A 25,780-nucleotide genomic window follows, 5' to 3' on the forward strand; every position below is an offset into this window, starting at 1 on the left:
TGACCAGAACCCACCCTGCCCATCAGGCCCTGCCTAGCTCCAGGTCCATATGAAACAGCTGGAGCCCCACCCTTCTGTGACAGGCACCATCCTGGTGTGAGACAACTGCAGCCACCAGCCTGCCGGGAACTCACTCCCTGTGTGGAGCCAGCCCCAGCTGGCTGTACAGGCTTCCCAGATATCTGCTCCACCAAGCTCCTGATCAGCTGCCACTAGAGGGCTCCAAGCGTGCCTAAGAGATACTCACAGACTGGACTGGACACTAAAGAACTAAAAACAACTAAGCCTGCAATCCTACTGTTCCAGAACAGGTAATTTTCTTTTTCTCGCTTCTTTAAGGGCTTGCCAGCCTGGTTTGCTGTTTGATCACTCATCATCTCCCCCATTTCTTTTTCCTTTATTTCTGTCCTTTTTTTCCTCTCTTCTCTCTTCCTTTTATCTTCCCTTCTCTTTCTCTTTTTTAACTTTCTCTAACCATTTTGTTATTATTAATATTATAACCCAGCTAATACCAAATTACACATAGTCCAGGGACAGAAATGGTACCTAGTGGAAATATGGGAAGAAGAAAAAGAGATGGAAACAATTCTTCCCCCAAAAATAAAGTAGTACAGGATTTATAGCAAAATGAAGAAAATGGATGCCCAGACCCAGACTCCAACAAAACAAAGATAAACTATATCAAGGAACCCAACGAAGAACACAAGACCATCCTGAAAGAAGAAAGTCTAAAAGTAATTAAGGAGAATTTCACAGAGATGCTACTACACATGGTCAACCAAAATGTACAGGAGGCACTCAAGAAATTCCAAGATGACTAAACTCAAGAATACCAGAAAACACAGAAACAAATAAATGAAATCATAGAAGCCCTAAACAAACACAAAACTGAAACAAAGATCACCATAAGCAGAGAGATAAATGAATTAAGGAGAAAAATTGACAATATTAAAGAAGTATCCCATGATATGGAAAACCTCAAAAAAAAGAATGAAACAGAAATACAAAGAAAATGGAATGCCCATTCCAGCAGAATAGAACAAACAGAAGACAGAATCTCAGAACTTGAAGATGAAATGGCAATTAAAGGAAAAACTAAAGAGCTATGCATTAAACAATTCAAGACCTGTGAAAATAAAATGCAAGAACTCAATGACTCCTTCAAAAGACCAAATCTGAGAATCATGGGCATTGAGGAAGGAGAAAAGGTGCAAGCAAAAGGAATGCATAATATATTCAACAAAATAATAACAGAAAATTTCCCAAATCTGGAAAAAACTATGCCCATTCAGGTACAAGGGGCCTCCAGAATACTGAACAGAACAGACCAAAATAGAACTACCACATGACATATCATCATTAAAACAACAAATACAGAGACTAGAGAAAGAATATTGAAGGTTGTAAGAGAGAAAAAACAAATAACATACAAAGGTAAACCCATCAAAATCACAGGAGACTTCTCAACAGAAACATTAAAAGCAAGAAGAGCATGGGGTGAGATCTTCCAAGTGCTAAATGAAAATAAGTTCAATCCTAGGCTACTTTGCCAAGCAAAACTATCATTCAAAATAGATGGAACAATAAAAGTCTTCCATGATAAGCAGAAATTAAAACAATATATGACCACCGAGCCACCATTACAAAAGATTCTCCAAGGAATTCTGCCCACAGGTAATGAAAGCAAATAAAACCATGAAAGTGCAGGCAATACCAAACCACAGGAGAAAAAAAGGCAAGAAAGTATAGAGTAACATTGTTTCAGCTGCACATAATCAAACTTTTAATCAACAAAGACAGCTACATGACAGGGATCACCACGTACTTATCAATAATAACACTGAATGCTAATGGACTAAATTCCCCCATTAAAAGACACCAATTGGCAAACTGGATTAAAAAGGCAGATCCAACAATCTGGTGCCCACAGGAGACCCACCTCATTGACAGAAATAACCAGTGACAGAGAGTGAAAGGCTAGAGGAAGATTTACCAAGACAATGGTCCCGGCAAACAGGCAGGAGTAGGCATACTTATCTCTGACAAAGTAGACTTCAAACCTACATTGATCAAATGAGATAAAGAAGGATACTCCATACTAATAAAAGGGGAAATACACCAAAAGGAAATAATAATTATCAACTTATATGCACCCAACGTCAATGCACCCAATTTCATCAAACATACTCTAAAGGACCTAAAAATATGTATGAACTCCAACACAGTGATAGTGGGAGACCTTAATATGCCCCTATTGCAAATAGATAGGTTATCCAAACAAAAAATCAATAAAGAAATTCTGGAACTAAACCACACCATGGATCAAATCAACCTAGCTGATGGCTACAGAATATTTCATCCAACTTCTCCACAATATGTATGCTTCTCAGCAGCCTATGCAACCTTCTCAAAAGTTGATCATATCTTAGGGCACAAAGCAAGCCTCAAAAACATAAGAAAATAGAAATAATTCCATGCATTCTATCTGACCACAACATATTAAAGCTAGAAATCAACAACAAAAATAGCAGTAAAAAACATGTAAAGAATTGGAAGCTGAACAACACATTGCTCAATGATGAATGGGTCATCAATGAAATAAAAGAGGAAATTAAAAGTTTCCTGGAAGTTAATGAAAATGAAAACACAACCTACTAGCACCTATGGGACATAGCAAAGGCATTCCTAAGAGGAAAGTTTATAGTCATGAGTGCATATATTAAAAGGACAGAAAGATCTCAAATTAATGAACTAATACTACAGCTCAAGCACCTAGAAAAACAAGAACAAGCAAATCCCAAAACAAGCAGAAGGAAAGAAATAATTAAAATAAAGGCTGTAATCAATGAAATAGAGACTAAAAATCCACACAAAGAAACAATGAAACAAAAAGCTGGTTATTTGAAAAAATCAATAAGATTGACAGACCCCTGGCAAAGAAAAAATGAGGAGAGAAAAAACACAAAATAGTAAAATCAGAAGCACAAGAGGGGAGATAACAACAAATACCATGGAAATCCAGGAAACCATCAGAGATTACTTTGAGAACCTATACTCTAATAAATTTGAAAATCTTGAAGAAATTCTAGATTGCTAGAAATTTACAACCACCCAAAAATGAACCAAAAAGATATTAATCACCTGAATAGATCTATAACACAAAAAGAAACAGTGAACAAGAGTGTCCCAAAAAAGAAAAGTCCAGGACCCAATGTATTCATTGCTGAATTCTATCAGATGTTTAAAGAAGAATTAATACCAACTCTCCTTAAACTGTTCCATGAAATAGAAAGGGAAGTAACACTGCCTAACTCATCCTATGAAGCCAATATTACTCTCATCCCAAAACCAGAAAAAGACACCTCCAAAAAGGAGAATTACAGGCCAATTTCCTTAATGCATATTGATGCAAAAATCCTTAATAAGATAATGGCAAACTGAATCCAACAACACATCAGAAAGATCATACACCATGACCAAGTCGGCTTCATCCCAGGGATGCAGGGATGCTTCAACACACACAAATCTATAAATGTAATACAGCACATCAATAGAAACAAAGACAAAAACCACTTGATCATCTCAATAGACTCAGAAAAAGCCTTTGACAAGATCCAACACAACTTCATGATAAAAGCTCTAAGACAACTAGGAATAGAAGGAATGTACCTCAACATTGTAATGGCCATATATGACAAACCTACAGCCAACACCATACTTAATGGTGAAAAACTGAAACCATTTCCCCTAAAATCAGGAATGAGTGAAGGGTGCCCACTCTCTCCACTCCTATTCAACACAGTACTGGAATTTCTAGCCAGAGTAATTAGGCAACAAGAAGAAATAAAAGGAATACAAATAGGTAAAGAAACTGTCTAAATATCCTTATTTGTAAATGATATGATCCTATACCTTAGAGACCCAAAAACCTCCACCCAAAACCTCTTAGACACCATAAACAGCTACAGTAAGGTGGCCTCTACAAAATCAACCTACAAAAATCATTAGCTTTTCTATACACCAACAACAAACAAATTGAGAAGGAATACATGGAAACAATTCCATTCACAATAGCCCCCCCCAAAAATCAACTACCTAGGAGTAAATTTAACAAAAGATGTGAATGAACACTGCAAGGAGAATTACAAACTCCTGAAGAGAGAGATCAAGAAAGATTACAGAAGATGGAAAGATCTCCCATGCTCATGGATTGGTAGAATCAACATAGTAAAAATGGCTATACTACCAAAAGCAATCTACATGTTTAATGCAATTCCCATCAAAATCCCAATGACATTCACCACAGAGATAGAAAAATCTACTCTAAAGTTCATCTAGAAACACAAGAGACAGCGAATAGCCAAGGCAATACTCAGCAAAATAAGCAATGCTGGAGGTATCACAATACCCGACTTCAAACTATATTACAAAGCAATAGCAATAAAAACAGCATGATACTGGCATAAAAACAGATATGAAGACCAGTGGAACAGAACAGAGGATCCAGATATGAATCCACACAACTTTACCCACTTCATTTTTGACAAAGGTGCCAAAAATATACAATGGAGAAAAGAAATATTTGTTGCCTCTTCAACAAATATTCCTGGGAAAAGTGGTTATCCATCTGCAAGAAACTGAAACTAGATCCATGTCTATCACCTTGTAGTAGTATCAACTCAAAATGAATCAAGGACCTAAATATCAGACTGAAACTCTAAAGTTTCTAAAGGAACGAGCAGGAAACCCTCTGGAACTAATACGTGTAGGCAGGGACATCCTCAATACAACCCCAGCAGCCCAGCAACTAAGAGAAAGGATGGACAAATGGACTTCATAAAATTAAAAAGCTTCTGACAACAAAAGAAATGGTCTCTAAACTGAAGAGACCACCCACAGAGTGGGAGAAAATATTTGCAAGCTATATATCAGACAAGGAACTGATAACCAGAATATACAGGAAAAGTAAGAAACTAAACTCTCCTAAAATCAGTGAACCAATTAAAAAATGGGCAATGCACTCAATAGAACTTTCTCAAAAGAAGAAATTCAAATGGGCAAAAAGCACATGAAAAAATGCTCACCATCTCTGGCCATAAAAGAAATGCAAATCAAAACCACACTAAGATTCCATCTCACCCCTGTTAAAATAGCCATCACCAAAAACACTACCAACAACATGTGTTGCTGAGGATGTGAGGAAAAAGGAACCCTAATCCACTGCTGATGGAAATGCAAGCTGGTACAAACACACTGGAAAAATTTTGGAGACTCCTTAAAAATGTAAACATAGATCTGCAGCATAATCCAGCAATCCCATTCTTGGGGATATACCCAAAGGAATACAACACAGGTTACTCCAGAGGCATCTGCACATCCATGTTTATTGCAGCACTATTCACAATAGCCAAGTTATGGAAACAATCCTGATGCCCCACCATTGATGAATGGATCAAGAAAATTTGATACTTGTACACAATGGTATTTTACTCAGCCATGAAGAAGAATGAAGTCTTATCATTTGCAGATAAATGGATGGAACTAGAGAACATCATTCTAAGTGAGGTCAGCCAAACTCAGAAGACCAAAAATCACATGTTCTCCCTCACATGTGGACTTTAGATCTAGGGCAAATGAAGCAATGTGGTTGGACTTGAATCACATGATAAGGGGAGAGCACATTTGGGTGATATGGAAATAGGCCGAAAACCCAAAACCTGAAAGCGTTTGATGTCCTCACTCCAGAGGAGCTAATAAAGAAACCTTAAAGCAGCAGAGGCTATCATGAGAAGGGGATCAGTAACCAGGGTAAAGATCAGTTAGAGATGAATCAACATGGGTCATAACATGTGTACATGAAACTAATGCTAGGAATATTTCTGTATAGCTATTCTCAACTCAACTAGCAAAAATCCTTTGTCTTACTTATTAGGCTTGTCTCTTTTCTTCAACAAAACTAGTGATAAAAGCAGAACAGGACCTGCCTGGAACTGAGGGGGGAAGTGTGATGAGGGGAGGGGTCAGGAGGCAGAAATAACCCAAACAATGTATGCACATGTGAATAAGAGAATTTAAAAAAAAGCAGTAATATGAGGTGTTAAAATATTTTGCTTTTGAAGTCATTCTGTTTTTTAAAATAATTGTGTTTTCTGATATATTCTTATGTAGTTGGCTTCATTTCATACTGTCTGTAACACATAAAACAAAAATTGAAAAATTCAAATGGTAACATTTGAGTTATTTAGGGAACTATCTGTCCATTGTAGTTACTTATTAATCCACATTGCATTCTTTTTCTACTTTCATTTGGTTTTTTGCCCATTGCAAGTATGAGATGTGAATCAATTAGAACAGTTGTAATATAACCAGCTCTTCAGCTGTGCTTCCACCTGGTATGTAACTTTGTATCATTTCTTGCATGGGTCTTTATCTCTACATATGAGCAGAAGTGAGGTATCACACTTTTGGACCAAAGGTTTGAAGAAAGACTATTACTTCAGATAGGACCACATTTGCTTTCTGCAGAGTAGATGGAAGTCAACTTGTTCAAAGGAATGGTGAAGCTGAATATGGAAAAATATGCTGCATGTTGAATCACTACATGGAAGAGAACTCAGCCCCATCTACTACTATTTATATGGATCATTTTAAAGACTTTTTATTAGCATAGATCTATCAATTATAAAAGTATAATTAGTTTAATTTTCATATAGGTGTACAATACAAAAATGCTATTTTATATTTGTGGATCTCTTTAATTCTATACATATAATATTAACTGAGTTGATTTTGAACAATTTAGCAATTGTCAAAAAGTTTATAGGTGAGATAATTCAATTAAAACTTTGAACAATTTCTTGATTCAATCTCCTGTGTTCTCCCTGTATGGACACCATTAAAAATAGAGCAATTTTAAATTTTATTGTACTCAAAGTGTGAGTTTTTATGGTATATATTTTCTAAAATAGTTTTAGACATTTGAGAAACTGAAAAGAAAACATAGAAATACACTTTATTACTTTCCCCCATTTGAGAAATTGTTTTTACCACTCTACATATAAGTTTATGATTTGTAAATAATGAAGCTAAGAGCCCTAATGAAACACAGGAAAATAAACTCATTCATTTAAATGAATAATTTTGTTTAGAAGAAATACATTATCAATGATGCATTATCACTGTTCACATTGGTTAGCTAAGGTTCAGTTAACTGAAATAAATTTTGTTATCAGAAGAAAAGTGAATGATATTAGTTGTAGACAGGGAGATATTGATTTAGCAGGGCCTGGAGCTTTTTTGAAGATTTGTGCAGTTATGAATAGCACTTCAAAGCAGAGTAAGAACTGAACTGTTTCCACTGTGTTCAGAACCCTAGAGGAATAGAGAAGCAAAATAACAGAGGAGAAAGGAAAATGTTTTAAAAAATCCATAGAAAAATATATATTTTAAATCACAGTCTTCATAAAAACAGTCTATATTTAATATTCAATTAATTTGATAAAGAAAGCAATATAAAAATTTATCTGGAATAAAACATTTTATTGGCAGGAAGTCATTTAAGTTTAACATTTTAATTACAAAGAAACTATAAACTACAATTATGATTAACACAAAACTTCTGCTATACATTTTCACACATTACTGTGTTTCCACTAAGTATGATAGTTAATATTTTTAAATGCCCCAATAATAATATTTCCTGTTAACTATTCATTTTTCTCTACAAAATTTGATATTCAGTTGAATTTACTTTAATGGCTGTAATAAATGCATTGAATTTTGCTTGTGGGGGCAGTAGACTTAACCACAGAATCAATGCAAAATCAAACTGATTCCAACTTTAAAATATATTTACTTTTAAACATCTTCATTGACAGATTCTGATACATGAAATATGACCAGGAAAGCATGTCTTCTATATGATTTTATTTGATGAAGTGAAATACAGAGATTTTCAGTGAAAATCTGCAGTTCTTATGAACCAGAAACTCTGTCAGTTATTATCTAGAGGAATTTTTTTACCTCATTCTGTGCTTAGCACAAAATCCAAGCAAATTATTTCAAGACTCTAGGCATATGTATAAGCAAGGAGAATAACACAAAATATACTCTTTCATTTTTATATAATTTTAAGGATCAGATAAGACATCATCTTGTGTCTGTTTCTTGATATGGAATCCAGTGGAATAGAACAAATAAGAAAAAGAAAGGAAAAAGTGAGTAAACAAATATGCCATAATTAAAATTGAGGAAATTAATTTTCAATTTGACCAAAGTACATGAGTATGGTTTGGTAGTAAGCATGGAAGTGCAATTCAGAGTAGATTACAGTACTATGCTATAAATAATCTGAAATTTCAAACCACACTCCCATGCTAGTTGACATCCCCTGTATTTCTAGAGTTAGGAAAGTATTGTGTGCTTTGCAATTGGAGCTGAGAGGCACAATATAGTTTAACATGGTTTGAATAATTAAATATATAATAAGGACAAAATCCCACATTTCTACCATTCTTATATTTGAAGTTTTAATCTTAGTATTAAAACTATCAAAATGTTAGATTACAGAATTATCTAAATTAATATATATTTATATATACATAGTTTTATTTAATTAGTATATGCATGTACATATATGTACATGGGTATGTATATATGTGCATAAATAAATACTATATAAAAATATATTTATATGTAATATATATAATATACATAGTAACATATATGATATTTTTTTCAGACCATAACAAAGTATATAGAACATATTAGCTTTATACAGGTTTAGTTCTCTCACAGTGGTGGAGGATGAAAGTTCAAGGAACATAATGCCAGATCTGGACAAAGTCCCCCAACAAATGGGAAGAGTACATTATGGGAAGAAGAGGTTAAACCAACAAAAAGGAAAGCCAGACAGCAATTCAGCGGTTGAACTCACTCATAAGAATTTACTGTCAGGAAGACTTATGAGCTCCATGACAGCCACATTAATCTCTAAGGGCAACTTCCCTGGAAATCTAAGGACCTCCCATTAGACCCCATCTCTTAAATGTCCTTACCACCTGTCAACATTGTCAATATCATGACCGAGTCTATAAATACATGAACACTTGAGGTACAATCTCAAACCATATCCAAACTGTCCCTCTCCCTCTGCCTTTCCATCTCCTTCATCCTTTCTCCTTCTCTATCTTTCTCTGTCTCTTTCTCTGTCTGTCTCTCCTTCTCTCTCCTTTTCTCCCTATCTCTCTATCACTCTTCAAGGACTTTGAGTCTTATCTTAATTAGAATCAGGAAAATGCTCAGAAGAAGGCTATAGAAATCAATTACCTTGTTTTAAATCATCAGTCAGTGGACTAGAAATAAAAAGCATTTATTATTTTTTTCTTCACTTTGCCAGTCAAATGTGTGCACATGGGTATGTGTATATACAAATATGCACACATACACACACACACAATACCAACCTGTAGAATATTTTTGAGCAAAGTTGAAAAACTTGACCCTCTCAGTGGATAAAACTCTGCAGAAGCATACTTTTGTGCATAGATGAGGGCTTTTTTTAAGGGAAAAAAAAGTGTCTACATTCACTTAGCCCTAGAACCACAGTGCATTTCAGCTCTCAATCTTTCTCTCAGCTGGATACCTTTATAAAGTGTGTAAATTGCACAGTCATTGACAGACACACAGATACAATAGTATGAAGTTCAGACAGTTTCTTATAAAGGTCAGTGATACAATGCAAACCGTAAAGTCAGAAGGTAGCAAGGTGGAAAACTGTAAGAAGTCAGAAGATCGACCTAGTCCAGCTAACTTGAACTTGCACAAGAGCAAATTACTTCTCTATGCAGTCATTAGCAGTATTCCTGTACATATGATCCTGCAGGTGGTAGGTCTTAGTAGTTCCACTTCCATGTGTACAATGGAACAGTTGGGCTCTTGTCTTGACAATTGTACTCTTTGATAATTCTCTTTGTGTTGCTTTCTATTCATTATGCCTCCCACAAGTTGCTCATCCATTTAATCTGATCTTTGACAAAGGAGCTAAGAATACAGGATGGAAAATGGACAATCTCTTCAATAGATGATGTTTAGAAAAGTGTATACACAAATGGAAGAAATAAATTGGATCATTAACTCTTATAACATATAGACAAATTGACTCAAAGTAAAACTTTAAAATATGACCTAAATCTATAAAAGCTAGAAAAAGAACATGGAGGAAAATCTTGATATTCGTCTTGGTAATGATTTTTCTTTGATTTGCAAGCTAAATCACAAGATTCAAAGTAAAATTCACAATCAAATAAAAAAATAAGTAGGCTATATATTAAAAGGCTTTTGCACAACAGAGGAAATAATTTTAAAAAGACAGCATAAAGGAAGGAAGAACATGTTTCATGTTTGCAAGATATATATATATTTATATCTGATAAGGGGCTTATGTCCAAAATATGAAAGAACTCATAAAATTCAACACCAAAATAAATAGTTAAATTAAAAATAGTTAAAAATGAGCAATGGACAAAATATACATTTTTTTCTTAAAAAATATACAAATAGCAGGTATGTAAAACAAGTGCTCAACATTATGAAACACAGAAAAATGCAAATCTATAAATATTATAAATATCATCTCACATCTTTTAGTATTGTTACAAAAAAGACAAGAGATAAGTGTGGGTGAGAAGGTGGGGAAAAGTAAACACTTGCACACTACAGGAATGTAAATTTGTACATCCATTATGAGAAACAGTGCATGGAATCCTTAAAATAAAATAAAAGTGCACTTGTGGGCATATAACCAACAAGGAAATTTCACATAGAAAGCCTTCCTTTTGTAACAATATTGATGAACAAAAAGACATTAGGCTAAGTGGAATAAGCTACAAACAGTGAGATAAATATTTCATGATGTCACTTATGTGTGGAATCTAAAAATCTGTGACTTACAGAAACTGAAAATTCAAGAATGGTTGCAAGGAGCTGGAACAAGGAAAATGTGGCAATGTTGGTTCAAAGCATACAGACTTTAACTTAAAAGATAAATAAGCTCTAAAGGGCTCATATGCAGCATAATGACTACAATTAGAAATAATGCTAGGACTGGAGAGTAGAAGTTAATGGTTCATACCATACATACACACAAACAAAACATGGAACACTATATGAAATTGGACATGTCATGTATTTTGTTTGTGAAATCATTACAGAAGGTACACATGTCTGAACACCACATTTTATGCCTTAAATATAGATGTACATTTTTATCTTTGGGTTATGCATCAGTAAAATTGAAAAATCATAAAGAAATAAGATAAAATTATAGGAAAACACAAATTGCAGAAGAAGTAAAAGTGCACTATTAAATGATGCAAAAGACTGGAATTATGACCTTTTATAGATGACAGTTATAGATCTCTAGATAATTGACATTAATTTAATACTGTTATAGAAAAATCTTTAGCCTTGACCAGAGTAGGAACAGGACATATTAAATAAATGTCTTCAATGAAGATCTGACATTGGGAGACACAAGAGAATGCCATTAGTCATTCGTATAGCCTGAAATGCAGGGGAGGGGATAAGGTAGTGAGGAGCAGCATAATACAAGTAGAATGACAGAATATGTTGCATATGATGACATCTTGGCCTCTGACAACCTCTAAAACATTTCTCTGTTCATTGATTGAGGGTTATGATATTTCATAGGCTAAAATATTGCTTCAAAGTATAATTTAGATAACAATAGAAAATTTTCAGAAAATTCTGCCCACTCTGTATCATCAAATTTCCATCCTAGTGCATGTAATCATTAATTCATGAACAACATAAACTTGCTATCCAAATGAAAAATAAAAATATTTTGAGGTTTAAAGGTTATAGCAAAAATAATGAAAGAAAAAGACAAAGATAATATTCAGATTTGAGGACATCTCCAAAACACTGAAAAAATATATGTATTGCCCACTATTTCAAAAGGAAGCTACTGTTATATTATTTAAATTTATCACCTATGGATTAAATAATATTTATCTTATCAATCAACTCTTATGAAGTATAATGTGGTTAATAACTATTACTCTCCTAAAACGCATGAATTAACAAAAAGGATCTGTGACTCTGAAGCATATTTGGTGACATCTTAAGAATCTATTGTTTGATACTACAGTCAAAACTCCTGGAATAACAAGAACAAGCAAATCCCAAAACAAACAGGAGAGAAATAATAAAGTAAGGGCTGAAAACAATGAAATAGAAACAAACAAACAAAAAAATACAAAGAATCAATGAAACAAAAGCTGGTTCTTTGAAAAAATAAATAAGATTGACAGACTCATGGCAAACCTGACTAAAATGAGGACAGAAAAAACCCAAATCAGTAAAATCAGAAATGCAAAAAGAGAGATAACAAAAAATACCACGGAAATCCAGGAAATCATCAGAGACTACCTTGAGATCCTATATAATAAAAATTTTGAAAAATTTGAAGAAATGGGCAGATTTCTAAAAACTTATGACCATCTAAAACTGAACCAAGAGGATATTAATCATCTGAATATATCTATAACACAAAAAGAAATTGAAGCAGCAATCAAGAGTCTCCTAAAAAAGAAAAGTCCATGATCTGATGGATTCACTGCTGAATCCATCCTCAGTTTAAAGAAGAATTAATACCAACCCTTCTTAAACTGTTCCAAGAAAAAGAAAGGGAAGGAACACTAACTACTTTATTTTATGAAGCCAATATTACACTTATCCCAAAACTAGACAAAAACACCTCCAAAAAGGAGAACTATAGGCCAATTTCCTTAGTAAATATCAATGCAAAAATCTTCCCTAAAATAATGACAACCGGAATCCAAAAACATATCAGAAAGATCATACACCATAACCAAGTCAGCTTCATCCCAGGATGCAGGGGTGGTTCAACATATGCAAAATTATAAATGTAATACAGCACATGAATAGAAGCAAAGACCAAAACCACTTGATCATTTCAATAGATACAGAAAAAGCCTTCAACAAGATCCAACACCATTTCATGATAAAAGCTGTAAGAAAACTAGGAATAGAATGAATGTACCTCAACATTCTAAAGGTTATTTATGACAAACCTACACCCAACATCATACTTAATGGTGAAAAACTAAAACCACTTAATCTAAAATCAGGAATGAGACAAGGGTGCCCACTATCCCCACTTCTATTCACCATAGTACTGGAATTTCTAGCCAGAGCAATTAGGCAAGATGAAGAAATAAAATGAACACAAATAGGTAAAGAAACTGTTAAAAAATCCCTGTTAGCAGAAGGTATGCTCCTATACCTTAAAAACCCCAAAACTCTTAGACATCATAAACAGCTACAGCAAGGTAGCAGGATACAAAATCAACTTACAAAAATCATTAGCTTTTCTACACAACAAAAACTAACAAAATGAGAAGGAATATATGGAACCAATTTCATTTACAATAACCTCAAAAAAAAATCAAATACCCAGTAGTAAATTTAACAAAGGATGTGAATGACCTCTACAAGGAGAATTACAAACCACTGAAGAAAGAGATCGAGGAAGACTATAGAAGATGGAAAGATCTCCTGTGCTTGTGGATTGATAAAATCAACATAGTAAAAATGGCTATACTACTGAAAGCAGTCTATATGTTTAATGCAATTCCCATCAAAATCCTAATGACTTTCATCACAGAGATGGAAAAATCTACCTTAAAGTTCATTTGGAAACACAAGAGACCACGAATAGCCAAGACAATATTCAGCAAAAAGAGCAAGGCTGGAGGTATAACAATACATGACTTCATATTATATTACAAAGCAATAGCAATAAAATCAGCATGGCACTGGCACAAAAACAGACATAAAGACCAGTGGGACAGGATAAAGGATTCGGATATGAATCCCCACAACTATACCCACCTCATTTTTGACAATGGTGCCAAAAATACATAATGGGGAAAAGTCGGCCTCTTCAACAAATGTTGCTGGGGAAAGTGGTTATCTCTTTGCAAGGAATTGAAACTAGTTCCATGTCTATCACCCTGTTCTCACAATGGATCAAGGAATTTACTATCAGACCCAAAACTCTGAAATTAGTATAGGAAGGAGCAGGAAGCACTTTAGAACTAATAGGTATTGGCAAGGACTTCCTCAATAGAACACTAGCAGCTCAGCAACTAAGAGAAATGTTGGACAAAATGGGAATTCATAAAATTAAAAAGCTTCTGCACAACAAAAGAAATGATCTCTAAACTGAAGAGACCACCCACAGAATGGGAGAAAATATTTGCCAGCTATACATCAGACAAGGGACTGATAACCAGAATATACAGGGAACTTTAGAAACTAAACTCTCCTAAAATCAATGAACCAATTAAGAAATGGGCAACTGAACTAAACAGAACTTTCTCAAAAGTAGAAATTCAAATGGCCAAAACACACATGAAAAAATGCTCACCAACTCTAGCAATAAAGGAAATGCAAATCAAAACCACATTAAGATTCCACTTCATCCCTTTTAGAATAGCCATCATCAAAACACCACGAACAACATGAGATTGTGAGGATGTGGGAAAAAATGAACCCTAATCCACTGCTGGTGGGAATGCAAGCTGGTGCAACCACTCTGGAAAAAAGTTTGGAGGCTTTTTAAAAATCTAAACATAGACCTGCCATATGATCCAGCAATCCCACTCCTGAGGATATACCCAAAGGAATGCAATACAGGTTACTCCACAGGCACCTGCACACCCATGTTTATTGCAGTGCTATTCACAATAGCCAAGTTATGGAAACAACCAAGATGCCCCACTACTGATGAATGGATCAAGAAAATGTAGTATTTATACACAATGGAATTTTTCTCAGCCATGAAGAAGAATGAACTCTTACAATTTGTAAGTAAATGGATGGAACTGGAGAACATCATTCTGAGCAAAGTTAGCCAGGCTAAAATTGCATGTTCTCCCTCATATGTGGATCCTGTATCTAGGGCAAATGCAGCAATGTCATTGGACTTAGATCAAATGACAAGGGGAGAGCACATACAGGAGATATGGGAATAAGCAGAAAACCCAAACATGAACGCCTTTGATGTCCCTACTCCAGAGGAACTAATAAAGAACCTTAAAGTGACAGAGGTTAACATGAGAAGGGGATCAGGAACCAGGGTAAAGATCAGTTAGAGATGAGTCAACTTGGGTTGTAACACATTTGTACATGAAAACAATGCTAGGAATCTTTCTGTATAGCTGTCTTAAACTCAACTAGCAAAAGTGTTTTGTCTTCCTTATTATGCTTATGTCTTTTCTTCAACAAAATTAGAGATAAGGGCAGAACAGGTACTTCCTGGAAGCATGGTGAGAGGGAGGAAGAAGGGGTTCCGGGGGGGGGAGAAATGACCCAAACAATGTAGGCACATGTGAATAAATGAATAATAAAAATTTTTTTTAAATGAATCTGTTCTATGTAAAGATATTCTGAAATGCCACAATGAATTTCCACTACAAAATTAATATATGCTAATAAAGACGAACAAACAAAATTTAAGTACTAAAACAAAAAACAACTTTATGACACAAAATTATTACAATTTGTAATTAAATTGTTTAAAGTTAATGCTCATTTTTATACCTTCTTTAAATTGTCTTTATACACTTTTGGCCAACTCATAAATGTTCACACTGTCTTTTCACTTACTTATGAGTACTGAGACCTAAATACATTTCTGGAGAATTATGAATCAGAGAGGACTCTGTCCTTTGATATTTGTTGAAATGTTTTTTATGCAAATAAAAAGCATAAATGACATATGCTTTCAAGAATAGAATCTAAATATCTAAAAGTATTGCAGAGCATCCAACAAAAGGAATATTTGCTATCATTTCAAAAGTATATTTCCCAGACTCTTAATTAACATTGCTGTACTTCAATATAAGATTTAATTTTAAAACTGAGCAAATATTCTATGCATTGTACTTATTTAATTATGACAATTGCATTTAAAATATTGTAGAGCCAGATTTCACTTTGGCTCAACTATTTATGAGCTCTGAGCCGATTACTGAAGCTTTCTGTTTCTGTGTTCTCATCTGTAAAATTCAGATAATAAAAGCATTGATTTGAAGAATGTGCTGTGGGGCCAAATGAGCTATTATAACTAAATTATTATCTTGGAGATGCTGGCATAGGAATTGATCAATGACACATATGTGATGCTTTATAATATTTTCATAGGTTTGGTCATTATTTCTGAATAGCATATTTATCTTCATGCAATTATTCATTTACACATTCCAAAGATTTCTGAAGTGAGCTTAGATTTTTTACCATGTGCTATAATTACCGAGTGTCTAATCATGTTTTAGATATAATTGAATAAACATATCATGTTTTAGATATAATTAAAGTATTTATCATGATGCCATTATTTTGTTGATTCATTTTACAGTGAAGAAACAATGAGTACATTTTTTTCAAATTATTTCTCCAAGGTTTTATGTTTAAGGAAGCACTGAATGAAGAGGTGACACTTAAAATATTCCCATCTAGATCCAGTTTTTCTTACTATACAATTCTGGTTTATTCAACTTGAGCAGAATAAGAAAAAAATAAAATAAATATGTGACTAAAAGTAGATATGAAAACAGTACCACCTTAGAAATATAAAATTGGTATACTTTATAGTCAGTCATAAGACATATTTTTCAGTCAACTTGTTACAATTTTTCTGTTTTTAAAGTCTTATAAGTTTGTGATGCCTCTACATTTTCAAGCTCTCCCACAACAGTGCTACTCTTCTTTCCCTATTTTTTCAACTTAGATTACTTGGAAAATTATTATAGTTGCTTCATATAAAATGCCAATAACCAGTGGCCCATGCCTGTAATCCTAGCCACTCAGGAGGCAGGGATCAGGAGGATCACAGTTTGAAGCCAGCCTGGACAAATACTTCACAAGACCCTATCTCAAAAAAATCCCACTGGTGGAGTGGTCCAAGATGTAGGTCCTGAGTTCAAACCCTAATACCTCAAAAAAAAAATGCCATAAGATAAAATTAGAAAAAGCTATGACCTTCCTCAACCCTCTTGTGGTTCATGGCCAAACTATAGTCCAGAATAAAAATCTCTTTTCTTCTCTGGGCCTGAGAAGTTTCAGAGGTTATTATCGTTGCTAATAATTATGCACTCAGCCTAAGTAGCTTTGTTTCCCAATTTGTGGTAAATTTAAATGGGCATATCACTTTGTGAGCAGCTTCTCTTCATATTCTCTTTTGTATCTTCCTTCTGCAAACATTCTCTCCACATTGTCCCTTCCTCTGTCATGGCTCTGCTTCTGGTCATCACAGCTCTTGATATTTTATTTCTCACTACACTGACATCTGTCCTCTGGACCTGAGTGTCAAGAGGCTAGAGACAGTGGTGAGGGTGAATCTGAAGGTCTGAGAAGCAGGAGATTTTCAAGGGCAAGATACAATGGGTGCCGTGACTCAAGAAGAGAGAGTTGTCCTTCATGTGCCTTTTTGTCTTTCTGTTATTTTGAGGCCCTGGACAACCTAGATGGTGTCTATCCTCCAGCAGTGAAGGCAGATCTTTCCTCAATGCAATGATTTAAGGTTGATTTTCCACAAACACCTTCACAGACACACTCAGAAACAACTTTTTGCCAGCTTCTGGGCATCCCTCCATCCAGTTAAGTTGACTCCTAAAATAAACCAACCTGGGGGTAATTATGTTTAGAACTTACAGAATAAAGTTTGTTTCATGGACTATAGGAAAAACTCATCCAGGAGGCAGTAATATTTCATTGTACATTTTTCATTCACTGAATTAAGCTATAAAATCAATTAAATTTCACACAAACTCAATTTAGAATTTTTAAAATATTTTACCTGACTTTTGGGTTTATTTGTTTATTATTTGTTGATTTTTCATTTCTCCTGAAATCAAACAGTTAGGCTTCAAGTTTTTTTTTCTAGATTTGCTTCCTTATGTCAATATATTATGAATAAATATTGGTCAGTAAAAAGAAAAGAAAGAAAAAAAAAGTTAGGTAGAGAATTATGTAAGGTTGTTTCTATTGCATTATTTTCTTAATTCACCCATTTAACATAATTAGAAAACAGTAAGCATTTCAATCTGAAGCAATGAATAACTTTTAAGTAAATGTCCTACCCAAACAATCACAATCATTTCATTTCTATCTTCTTTGGTCAATCTGGTTATTGATTTCTCTTGCTTAGTAACCCTTTCCCAGTGGAAAGCCAGGGTTGCAGAGCTAAGGTATTAGGTGACAGCATATGTCATAATTCTCCTTCCCATGTTAAGTTTCAAGAACAAATTACAACAAACCCTACAGAATATGTAACAAACTACAGAAATAGATAAGATGGATTTTAAAGATATAATAATTTCTCTCTACCATTGTGTTTATGTATTATAATGTATTTTATAACAGCTGAAAAGATAAATCATTGACATTTTTGTTTTCTTCATTGGTCTGGGTTTTTTTTTTTTGTTTCAAATTCTTTCATTCATTTACAGACTTGCATGGAAAAAATATTTTAGCACTGAAAGTCACTGTAAGTGCTCTCATTGTTTACAGCTAAATTTCCTACATTTTGATAATGAATCAACCAAAATTTAGTCTACTGGGAGTTAGAAACATGAAATGGTGGAGGCTGTCATAGAAGCAAAGAAAACAGAAAGAAACACCATCAAGAATGATGCTTTAGAATTGGGTGAAAGAAAGGATCCGAGAAAATGCCTATTTTCAGAAGATGGGATAACTACATCATACTTTACTAAGATAGAATGGAGACTTGAGAAATAAGAGGAAAACATTGAAATGTTTTGATATATTCTCAATTTTTCTAGCAAGTCATTGATATAATTTGACAAATGCCAAAGCTGTTAGCATTCTGTCACATTTCTTTTACTTCAATCCCACAAATATATGCTGGGCCACTTTACCATCTGCTATGTAAACTTCTAAAAAGAGAAGGCCAAGGGAGACTTCTGCACATCCGTGTCAGAATGCATTTCCAGGGGCTATACTGTGTCAAAGAGAGGGAGACCAGAATAAATAGAATGGCAAGAAGGTTATGGGTCAGAGCAAGATAGAACAAAAAAGAAAGTTGAAACTTATTATGACATCTACTCTGCAATGTGTTTGGATATGCAGAAAAATGTTTGTTACAGATACCTTGTATATTAAATCTCCATCAAACTATTTGAGGAAGTGATTAATACATTAAGAAACATGGTTGAGCCACATTCATTAAGTATAATTTAATTAATATAATGTGTGAATATAATTCACATTGTGACAAAAAACTGATAAAAAGTATTTTGTGTTAATTTAAATATTTGTAGAAAACAAACCACTTGTACGTATCAAACTGATATTTTATAAAACATATGCTCCATTCTCTAAACACAGACATTTCATTGTTGAAATGTCTCCAAAAATGACTTACATAACTGTGCAGTGATAATATTCATGATTATCTCCCTGAGGAACAAGTCATTTTCTTGGACAGCAAATCTCCTTTCTCTCCCTCTCTCTCTCTCTCTCTCTCTCTCTCTAACACACACACACACACACTCTCTCTCTCTCTCTCTCTCTCTCTCTCTCTCTCTCTCTCTTCTGGTTTTCTCACTTCCAGGAAGAAGCTCCTCAATTCAACCACAGAACTCGATAGTAAAACTCTTTTTCTGTATGGGTTTAGAGCTATAAAATATCTAGCAGAGCCCATCAACTTTTATCCTGGAATTATGAATTCCTCTGTTCCTTCTTGAAAACTGGAAATCAATTTCATCAATAGCTTACTGACATTATTATTAATATAATAAAACAAAATAAGCAAAAATTTATTTGTTATATGAACATAAAAGGCATGGCAGTATTATCATAGTTTGGTTAAAGTAATCTTGCTTTTACCAAGTATCATTGAAATATTTTTTCTAATTATCTTTAAAGTACTTCAGACTTTTATTTGTTTTAAGTCTAAATATTTGTACACAGAAATCTATATTATTAATGTGTGTAATAGCTACTCGTAAAAGATATTTCTCTATCATAATCCTGAGAATCTGTGAATATAACATTATATAAATAACATCTGAAAAAGGGTTTTGAGAGGAGAAGGTGGTTTTGTAGATTTACACGGAAGATGAAATAATGTGACCACATCAGTAGAAATTGAAGGATGTGGCCATAAGCCACATAATGCTAGCAATCACCAGACATAAAGAATGGATTCTTCCTTATGTACCCACCCTGATGGAGTGTGACTCTGTCTGATTTTATAATTTTAGTCTCCAAAACTATGAAACAATACATTTCTATTGTTTTGGACCACCAAGTTCATGGTAATTTGTTTTGGCTGCTTCAACAATATCACATGGTTCATACTCCTGGTATTCATACCCTAACATTGAATATGATCTGTCTGCTGTCTTGATTTCCCTGGAAAATGGAGTCAAAGCAAAAGTCTGACTTCAAACCCCAGTATCACCAAAATAAAAAAACAAACAAGAAGAAGAAGAAAGAAAATTGTGTAGTCAAGAGTAAATTTAAGGGTACATAATAACTTGGAAAATTCTAGCCAATCCAGTTGAAACAAAAAGTTAATAGATGTTTCCATTGAGCCTCACAATATTGCCAAATTGAACCAGTACAGTGCAAGCAGCTAAGAAGCTCAAATGGTGTCAATATAATGTTCAGTGAGTTTAGTAATCTCACGGAAGTTATGAGCTAGCACAATGTGTGCTATGTACAAACATTAATTTGCATAATTAGCTTTTATAGAGTGGTAGACAAAAAAATTCACCAAAGGTTACTTTTCACAATGTCACCAATCAGTACTTGAAACAGCCCTCCTGCAGCACTGGCTCTAATATTTCCTATTTTGTATTACCATTCATACTGATTAAGTATTTGCCATAGTTGATGTTTGAAAGGCAAGGAAGTTCAGTGGAGGGAGCTTAGATTGACTTAAGCAGGATACATCTACAGGTAAAATACTAAGACAAAAACAATCCCACTGAACAATGAACAGACACCTAAACAATGAAGAACAAGAATGTAAAACAGGCCATGCTAAGAGGAAGGCACTAAAGGGAGGGGACAGTAAATGAAAAAGGTAAATATGGGTGAGATAGTTTGTACACAAGTATGAATATGGAAAACTTACCCTGTTGAAATCACCATAAGAAGAGGACTGAGGTAGAAAGAAGATTAATCAAGGGGATAAACCAATTTGGGGGATAATATCTATATATATAAAATATACATATATTATATATGTATATAATATACATATATATATGGAAATGTCACAGTGAAACTCCTTATATAACCATCATAAACAAACAAAAGTGTTTTTTTTTTAAAAATGAAGGACAGGAAGGTAAAACATGCCCTGTTCAGAGATTGGTACCAGTGGAAGGGACACAGGAATAAGGAAAGAATGAGGGAGGGCCAATATGGTAGAAGTACTATGTATTCATTTATGAAAATAAACAATGAGACCTGTTGAAACTGTTTTAAGAAAGGGGGAAGGGAAAAGAAAGGAGAAAGTTGGAAGGGATAAATCTAACTAAGAGATATTATAAGCACTTTTGGATATGCTACAATGTACCCCCCCCAGTACAATTATAATATGCCAATGGATAAATTTTTTTAAAGACAAAAATTTTGTATTATGTATTAATGTTTTTTCAAAACGTGTTATTGGGCTGGTAGAGTGGCTTAAGTGGTAAAGTACCTGCTAAAAATACAAAAACATATTAGTTAAAACATGATGAAAATAGTCTAGCTTGTTGTTGAGGGGCCTGAAGAGACCTGAGTTATGAGCAGATATAGGGGAAGGTTTTTTGCCCCTGTTGAAATATCTGATTCAGAACTTTGGGACTATTCAAGAGCCAAAGAAGTTGTTATCTTATCTATCTTCCTTTCTGGTAGGAAGACAGTTACCAGGTCCAATAGGAAGCAGATACCACACCATTTTTCTATCCTTATCATTTTTTCCCTTCCAGATCTTCCATCCATCAAAAGTTCTCTATTCTTCAAAGGTAACAAAAGGAAACCTCTTAAGCATTACAGAAAAATGAAATGACATGAGTACATAATTATGACTACACAATGTTCCCCAAGTATGTGAGTGTCCTAATTTCTGACATCTATTAATGTTACCTCATACAGTGAATGAATTTGCACCTGTGATTAAACCAAGGATCTAGCAGTAGGAGATAATCACAGTGGGCCTGACTTAATCACACAGTCTTTATAAAGAGATGTGGGAGGAATCAGTGTCAGAGGAGGTGGTTTGATAGTGGATTAGAGAGGCATGCTCTGAATGTGGAGAAAGGGACCACAAGTCAAAGAATGTAGTCACCCTTTAGAAGCTGAAAAAGCCTTTATATTCTCTGAGTCTTCAGGGAGATCCAGCTCTGTGGACATTTAGAATTCTGCTCAGTAAAACGGATTTGGGACCTGCCCATCTCATGCAAAGGAGAGACTTCAGTTCATTTTTCTTAATATATTAATTGAACTTTATCTTAAAATTGTATTTAAAATGATACTTAAATACAGTTCAGTTAGTATTATTACACCCTTTATGTCACTGGATTTTACTTGGAAACATACTATGCAAAGGTTTGTAGAATATCACAGTACAGAAGCTAGACTACAAATATATTTATATCCTTGAAAGTCAAGGCAACAATAGTGTGCTCTGCATAGGATTATTATAAGAATTAGAGTAACTCATGCTTTTAACATGCTTAACATACTGCTTTAAAACACACTAAGAAGTGCTAACATGTATATTAAAAATAAAACTAAAAAAAGATCAAGAATGATAAGGTGAAAATTAAGAAAAATGATCAGAATTACCGAAGTTGTTATTGAAACAAAAAACATAATTTTGGCAGTTAATCAGGGGTCATTTGGTTGCAAACAATGCAATTATAGGACCAGTTCAGGCAAGAAGGCTGAACTAATCAGACTGTCGCAAAACGAAATGGAAAGAAATATAGTCATCAGGGCTGAAACAAGAACAGAGGATCAGAACATGGTTTCATGGGCTGTTTTCACTTGAATTGTATTTTTCCTTTAACAAACTAGCTATACTGTGGTGTGTCCCTTACAGAAAATTACAACTCAATTTCCAGCTCTGCATGACTCTCAAACACCCAAAACAGAATAACTAAAGTGACTCTTGCAGAAAAAAACTTGTACAGCCACAGCTTTGGTCAAAGTTTCACTTCATTTTCATTAGTGTCTATGTGCAATGGGAGACAAGGAGGAAAGTGTGTAGAATAAGTGACTGTTCAGTTTCACAGGTGTTGGTTTTAGGATGAAATTCTCACTATTGTGAGGAAAATTTTCCACTTCACTCTGTCAACTAAAGGGGAATTAAGAAACATGAAGTTTCCCACGGAGTTATTAAGGTGAACAGTATTTGACATGTATACAGCAATGCAGATATTTTAAGTGACAGAATAGGGGGATTGGGGTTTAGTCAGTGGTATACATTAATAAAAATATGACATTATTTCAAAAAAGTGATATTTATGAAATCACAATGTTATTTACATAGACTAATAAAACATAATTAGGTAAATTGGAAAAATGGATTTTACAAAAGTACTAAATATGGCTTTGAAGTCCATATCATGTATGAGAGCATTTGATGCTCCTGGAACACTCACTATTTTCTAACAAAAAAGGCTTTATGAACTCACTGCACCTCTATTCCTGTGATTTTGCTAATTTTTTCTTTCCCCAGTTGCAGTTGCTTGAAAGAAAATATCTTACATTCTGCTTTTAGTCTTAACAGAGATCTTGTCCTATGGTTCCTGATACACCTGAGTTGAGGGAAGGGAGTAGGTTTTTAGTATTATATTCAAGATATGCTTTTATGAATAATCTGGCAAACATATTCACCTACCAGCAAATAGTTATTTAATACTATTGCTTGCCAAACAATAGACCATAAAATTTAGTATGTCTTTAATTTTGTCTTCAAACAATTCAACACGCCAATAAGTAGGCAGATGAATGAACAGACTTCTAGGATACTAAGAGCACTTGCTGGTGGAGGTAACTAAGGGCTGCAGGTGATGAAACATATAGAAGATAACTGAACTCCAAATGGCTTTTCCAAGAGATAGTCCAGTTGGGAGGAGCAGGGCTGGATAGGGACTGTTGACAAAACATATTACAAGCCAGAAAACATTCAATTGATAGTTTCACGTGGCTGAAATATTGAATGCAAGAAATAAGAAGTGACATGAATGTGATTAGGAAATAAGTGATCAAGGTAGGTCTAGTCAACTTATTAAGGGTTCAGGCTACAGACTGCAGAAAATACAGCTTGGGATATACTTTAAAAACTTGCAAAATGAGATTCATTTTACAAATGACTTTCTGGGACATTCTAACTCAGTAACATCAACAGGATTGCTTTAATCTGGCCACTGACTAGAATTCCATGGTAGGATACAGAGGAGTATAGTATTAGGAAACATTTTTCTGGGTCAATGGATCGACTAAGGGGTGGGCTTTATGGACTCACTCATCAAGGTGAGTGGTACAGAATGGGAAGCAGTTTTGAGAGAAGAGATGGGTTTTTTTTTTCCCTAATTTGGACCTGTTCAGTTTGATGGAAGACATGGAATTGGAGAACATCATTCTGAGTGAGGTTAGCCTGGCTCAAAAGACCAAAAACCGTATGTTCTCCCTCATATGTGGACATTAGATCAAGGGCAAACACAACAATGGGATTGGTCTATGAGCACATGATAAAAGCGAGAGCACACAAGGGAGGGGTGAGGATAGGTAAGACACCTAAAAAACTAGCTAGCATTCGTTGCCCTTAATGCAGAGAAACTAAAGCAGATACCTTAAAGCAACTGAGGCCAATAGGAAAAGGGGACCAGGAACTAGAGAAAAGGTTAGATCAAAAAGAATTAACCTAGAAGGTAACACCCACGTACAGGAAATCAATGTGAGTCAATGCCCTGTATAGCTATCCTTATCTCAACCAGCAAAACCCCTTGTTCCTTCCTATTATTGCTTATACTCTCTCTACAACAAAATTAGAGATAAGGGCAAAATAGTTTCTGCTGGGTATTGAGGGGGGGAGCGGGAGGGGGTGGAGTGGGTGGTAAGGGAGGGGGTGGGGGCAGGGGGTAGAAATGAACCAAGCTTTGTATGCACATATGAATAATAAAAGAAAAATGAAAAAAAAAAAAAAAAAAAGAAGATAGGTAAACACAGTGGAACTCCAGCTGGAGCCATATTTTCTCAGAGAACAAAATATGGTCTCTCTGTACACCTCCTATGAAAAGGCACTGAACTTCTTCATCAGAATGAATGGCAAGTTCAAATGTGAACAAACTTGCATGCACAGGTGTAGCATTTTCTTTTTGCAAATATTATTTTTTAAAAATATATTATTTTCCTATGCAGAAAATGCATTAAAGTTGAACTTGTCTATTTCCTATGAAGTTTTTAAAAATATTTATATGTGGCCCAGACTGTTCTTTGTACATAAATTACACAAGATAAAAGTGTATTTTGTAGATTTCATTAATTAATATGGCTGATGGGAAAAGAGTTCATGAGACCCAATCTCCAAAATAACCAGAATAAAATAGACTGGATGCATATTTCTAGCAATAGATGGCCTTCTTTGCTATTGCAAAGTCCTGAATTCAAATCCCAGCCACATGAACCAGTTATACCAATCTTGGGT

Source organism: Castor canadensis, chromosome 1, assembly GCF_047511655.1.
Source record: "Castor canadensis chromosome 1, mCasCan1.hap1v2, whole genome shotgun sequence".
Lineage (NCBI taxonomy): Eukaryota > Metazoa > Chordata > Mammalia > Rodentia > Castoridae > Castor > Castor canadensis.